Genomic DNA, 6,000 nt, shown 5'->3' with positions numbered 1-6,000 from the left:
TCTCGGAGTCTATTGACGATTACTTAAACAGGTTCCGTTTGTTGAAATCAAGATGCTTCACGACTGTCTCGGAGCATGAATTAGTTGAGATGGCTGCAGGTGGCCTAGATTATTCAATTCGAAAGAAACTGGATACTCAATACCTGAGAGATATGGCCCAATTGGCAGATAGAGTTCAACAAGTCGAACAGTTAAAAGCAGAAAAGGCCAGAGCAAGTAAGAGTTATAAGAAGGAAAGAGTAGCATACGTCGAAGCAGACGAAGTTGATGGCGAACCTTTCGAATACTCATGCGACATGGAAGAGGTCGAAATAGATCTTGCCGAGTTAAAAGAAGCGCCACCCTATGCTTGCAAATTACTCACCCCTTCTAATGGAAGAAATCCAGTAGATAATGATAAAAGTGATAGATTTCCCAAGAAAACTTATACGTTTGATGTCACTAAGTGTGACGAAATATTTGATTTACTAGTAAAAGATGGCCAAATGATAGTGCCTCCTAATTCTAAAATTCCTCCGTTAGAACAACGGAAGAAGAGAGGTTTTTGTAAATATCATGGTTTCCTAGGCCACAAAACCTCGCAATGTTTTCCTTTCAGGGATCTAATCCAGAATGCTATCAAGGATGGACGTTTGAAATTCGCTGACAAAAGCAAGAACCCTATGAAGGTTGACGCCGATCCTTTGAACGTGGCTGACACTAACTTGTGTGAACCATTTGATGTCAACATGGTGGAAGTATATGAAATTCATGCTGCTGGATCAAAGACAATTTCAGATGGAAAGCAGGCTGCTGAAAGCCTAAGTGCCAATCCGATCCTCAATGCTGATGTTGAAGGATCCTTCGATGCTGAAATGACTGAAGATTCGAAAGGAAAAACAAGTGAGGCCACTGAAGACCTCACGGTGAAGCTTCAGCAGATACAGATTTCTGAAGTTCCTCCGGCGGTTGTTAACATGGTCATTGCTAGACGTCCCTTATCTGAAATCGAAGAACTAGAAAAATGGTTGATGTGGGAGAAAGCAAATCTTGAGATTCCGCCAAGGGGAAACAGTTTGAAAGATTATCTTTGGAATTGTCTTATAAAGAATGGTGGAAAAAGGGTGATGTGCCCAAGATGTTCGATTATGACAAATCGGAGGATCCAGGCCAATTTCGAAAGGGCTTTGCGAGAAAGATTAGAGCAACCTTGGAGAGGAGGAAACCTGTTGTTGAAAGTGTACCCAAGGTCTGAAGAAAGCTTGGTTGGTTTTATGATCAGGTGTCACAACGACAATTCTGAAGTTGCACTGTGCCCTAGATGTGGTGCAGTCTATGACGAACTGCTAGCAGGATCATTCGAAAGGGTGTATCTTTATATGGGTCGGGAGACCCAGGGACTGCGTCCTAAATTGTTTGGGTTCGACGATCGAACCCCATTAAGAAGGCCTGACAGCCCACACCCTAGAGCTCGAAGGGTTACATTCAAGGTTCCTGCAAACATACCCAGGGATAGATGGATGCAAGCTGGTGCCAGAATCAACAAATGGCGAAGTTGGGACCAAGGAGGAAGAACTGCAATGGCATATAGAAAACAATTCCAGACTTTTAATCGAGAGATGTACAGGTTGGAAAACTACAAAGGAAAAAATCCTATGTCTAGATTCCAATGGAGAAGGCATCAGAGGATGAAGAAAGCCCAAAGGGAGTTCAAACCAAGGGAGGCTGGAGAGACAAGTAGCAATTAAATCCCAATGCAGGGGGCAAGGACAAGCAAACCTCCAGTAGAGCGCAAATTGTTCGATTCTGAAAATGAGAAAGAAGAGGAGAAGATGCATTCCAGCCTTTGGAAAGAAGATGATAGAATGACAAATGATTTTGACTCTGATGGGGTATCATCTATAAACCTCAATTGCAATGTTGTGTCTGTACTCCCTCATTAGTTTAATCAAGAAACTGAAGTTGAAGACTGTGAAGAGGCTGACGCTGAAGAGATGGCGAAACACAGACCTGTGTGTTACTATGTGCTGAACAATGGTGCAGTTGAAGAGCAGAATGCTTTCTTCGAGAGGCCTGATGAAGGTATGCGAAATCATTTGAAACCACTCTACATAAGGGCTAAGATTGAAAATGTTGACATTAACAAAGTCCTGGTAGATGGAGGGGCAGCGGTGAACCTAATGCCCCAATACATGCTGAAAAGAATCGGTATGTTTGATACTGATATAAGGCCACATAACATGGTTTTGTCTAACTACGAAGGCAAAATAGGGCAAACCTTGGGAGTTGTCCAACTGAATTTAACAGTGGGTTCAGTTACTAGGCCAACTATGTTTATGGTCATACCAGCGAAAGCAAATTATAACCTCTTGCTCGGAAGGGAATGGATCCATGGAGTTGCTGTTGTGCCTTCGACAATGCATCAAAGGTTAACCATTTGGAGAGAAGATGGCATAGTAGAGAATATTGAGGGAGACCAAAGTTACTACATGGCTGAAGTTAACCAGGTTAATAAGGCTAACTTCGATAGGAACTTGGCAAACATAGGGCCTTGCCATGCTGCGGAAGATATATATACCCCGAATAAGAATGCATTGTATTACTTATCTTTGCACCCAAATGGATTTCAGTGGAATAGAGAAATAATGGATGGCCCAAAAGATACCGCATCAATAGAGCATGATCCAACAATACGGCCAACAGGCTGGGATGACGAAGTTGATGATGTCTGGGTTATCATTTTTCGAAAAGATTTCGGCTTACGTAGCCGAGAATAAAATAAGGACGGCTCTCGAAGACGAATTGTCAAACATGTTGTTTAATGAAGGTCTAAAAAAGGAAGAAACTCAAGATTTGGGGATATATATATATGATCCCTCAACTGCCTGAAGATTCAGTTCGAGTCGAAGAGATTTCAGGAGAAGAGATAGGTCAAAGATTGGATGCAATCTACGACGAAGAACCTTTGGGTTTCGAGAAAGACCCAATGGGATCAAATATCAAAATGTTAGCCCAAGATCCACTCGAAGAAGTGAATCTAGGAGATGGAGATCAAAAGAGGGTAACATACGTCAGTGCGAAACTAGCGCCAACGCTGAAGTCAAAAGTGGTCGCGTTGTTGAAGGAGAACAAAGATTGCTTTGCATGGGATTACGATGAGATGCCTGGTTTAAGGCGCGATTTGGTCGAATTAAAGTTACCCATAAAGGAAGGAAAAAAGCCCATCAAGCAAACTCCTAGAAGGTTCGCACCAGAAATTCATTCGAAGATTAAAGCAGAGGTCGAAAGACTCCTACGATGTAAGTTCATCAGAACCACAAGGTATGTCGAATGGATTACTAATATTGTACCAGTTATTAAAAAGAATGGTTCATTAAGAGTATTCATAGATTTTCGTGATTTGAATGCAGCAACTCCTAAGGATGAATATCCCATGCCTGTGGCAGAAATGTTAGTAGATTCAGCCGCAGGCTTCGAATATCTAAGTATGTTGGATGGATACTCTGGTTATAATCATATTTTCATTGCAGAAGAAGATGTGTCTAAAACAGATTTTCGTTGCCCAGGGGAAATAGGCACCTATGAGTGGGTTGTAATGCCTTTCGGTTTAAAGAATGTTGGGGCAACCTATCAGTGAGCAATGAATTCTATATTTCATGATTTTATAGAAACATTTATGCAAGTATACATAGATGACATCGTTGTGAAATCTGTCTCAGATTACGATCATCTCGATCATCTAAGCCAATCATTCGAGAGAATGAGAAAACATGGCTTAAAGATGAATCCCCTTAAATGTGCTTTCTTTGTGCAAGCTGGAGATTTCCTGGGCTTTGTAGTTCATAAAAAGGGAATAGAAATTAACCAGAATAAAACGAAGGCTATCATGGAAACTAAGCCTCCATCCACGAAGAAAGAACTGCAGTCCTTGCTGGGGAAGATAAACTTCTTGAGAAGATTCATCTCTAATTTGAGTGGACGCACGCAAGCTTTCTCCCCTCTATTTCGTCTCAGAGAAGGAAAGTTCGAATGGCGTGCCGAGCATCAAGAGGCTTTTGATAAAATCAAGCAATACTTGATCCATCCACCAATCTTGTCTCCCCCAAATGGGAAGAAGCACATGCGCCTGTATATTTTAGCTTCAGATAATACAATAGGCAGTATGTTAGCACAAGAAGATGAAAATGGCATCGAAAGAGCCATTTATTATTTAAGTAGAGTACTCAATGATGCAGAGACTAGGTATAGCGCAATAGAAAAACTCTGCCTTTGTTTATATTTCTCTTGTATCAAACTCAAGTATTATATAAAGCCAGTTGATGTTTATGTTTCATCTCATTGTGATGTTATCAAACATATGCTATCAAAGCCAATATTGCATAGTCGAATTGGCAAATGGGCTTTAGCCCTTACTGAGTACTCACTGATATTTCAACCTCTCAAGGCAATGAAAGGTCAGATTGTATCAGATTTCATCGTTGACCATGCAGTGGTTGAGAACCCTCAACAATATGTAGATTTGAAGCCTTGGAAGCTATACTTCGATGGTTCGACTCATAGAGAGGGAACTGGTGTTGGAATATTGATAATTTCTCCTGATGGAATTCCAACAAAGCTCAAGTACAAGATTGAAGGTCCTCTATGCTCCAACAACGAAGCTGAATATGAAGCACTGATTGCTGGACTTGAGGCTTTGTTAGAATTGGGGGCAACCAGAGTCGAAATTAAAGGAGACTCCGAACTAGTGATTAAGCAACTAACAAAGGAGTATAAATGCATCAAAGAAAACTTGATCATGTACTTTGTCATAGCAAATAGGCTGCTTAAAAAATTCTAATATGTGGAGTTAAATCACGTTTCGAGGACCAAGAATCAAGAAGCAAATGATTTGGCACAGTTAGCCTCAGGATATAAGGTATCGAAAGAAAAATTAGAAGAACTGATCGAAGTAAGAGGAAAGGCAATGGCTACCAAACTTTCCCCAAGTGACCTGGAGAATTCACAATTAGGCTTTGCCAGCAAAGAAGAATTCGAAGTGTTAAATATAGACTCCATAGCAGACACAGATTGGAAGAGTCCAATTGTGAACTATCTAAAAAATCCTTCGACAGACACGGATAGAAAGGTGAAATATAGAGCCCTGTCATATTTCCTGATGGGGAACGAATTGTTCAGGAAAACTCCTGAAGGGGTCTTGTTAAAATGCTTGGGTGAAGCAGAAGCATATTTGGCTCTCTCAAATGTACACAGTGGAGCATGTGGGGCACATCAAGCAGGGCACAAAATGAAATGGCTTTTGTTTAGATATGGAATGTATTGGCCTTCTATGTTAAAAGATTGCATAGAATTCGCAAAAGGGTGTCAAGAATGTCAAGAACATGCAGGTATTCAACACGCTCCAGCAAATGAGTTAAGTCCAATAATAAAACCATGGCCTTTCAGAGGTTGGGCACTAGACTTAATTGGAGAAATTCACCCTAAATCCTCTAAGGGTCAAAGATACATACTTGTAGGAATAGACTACTTCACAAAATGGGTCGAAGCGATACCACTAGCGAATGTGGACCAAGAGGCTGTGATTGAGTTTATTCAAAAACACATCATATATAGATTTGGAATCCCAGAAAGTATAACTACAGATCAAGGATCAGTGTTCACTGGGCGAAAGATGCAAGACTTCGCCCAAGAAATGGGTTTCAAGTTGCTTACTTCTACACCTTACTATGCTCAGGCAAATGGACAAGTCGAAGCAGCGAATAAGATAATAATTGGTCTCATAAAGAAACATGTGGGAAAAAAGCCTAAGAACTGGCACAAAACCCTGGACCAAGCGCTTTGGGCTTGTCGAACATCTCCAAAAGAAGCTACAAACACTACACTTTTCCAATTGACATTTGGACATGACGCAGTACTCCCAGTTGAGATATATTTGCAGTCAGTTCGGATACAAAGACAGGCAGAAATCCCTCCTAACATGTATTGGGAATTGATGATGAATGAATTAGTAGATTTGGACGAAGA

The sequence above is a fragment of the Vicia villosa genome, linkage group LG4, assembly GCF_029867415.1.
Source record: "Vicia villosa cultivar HV-30 ecotype Madison, WI linkage group LG4, Vvil1.0, whole genome shotgun sequence".
Lineage (NCBI taxonomy): Eukaryota > Viridiplantae > Streptophyta > Magnoliopsida > Fabales > Fabaceae > Vicia > Vicia villosa.
Note: the sequence above shows the minus strand (reverse complement) of the source record.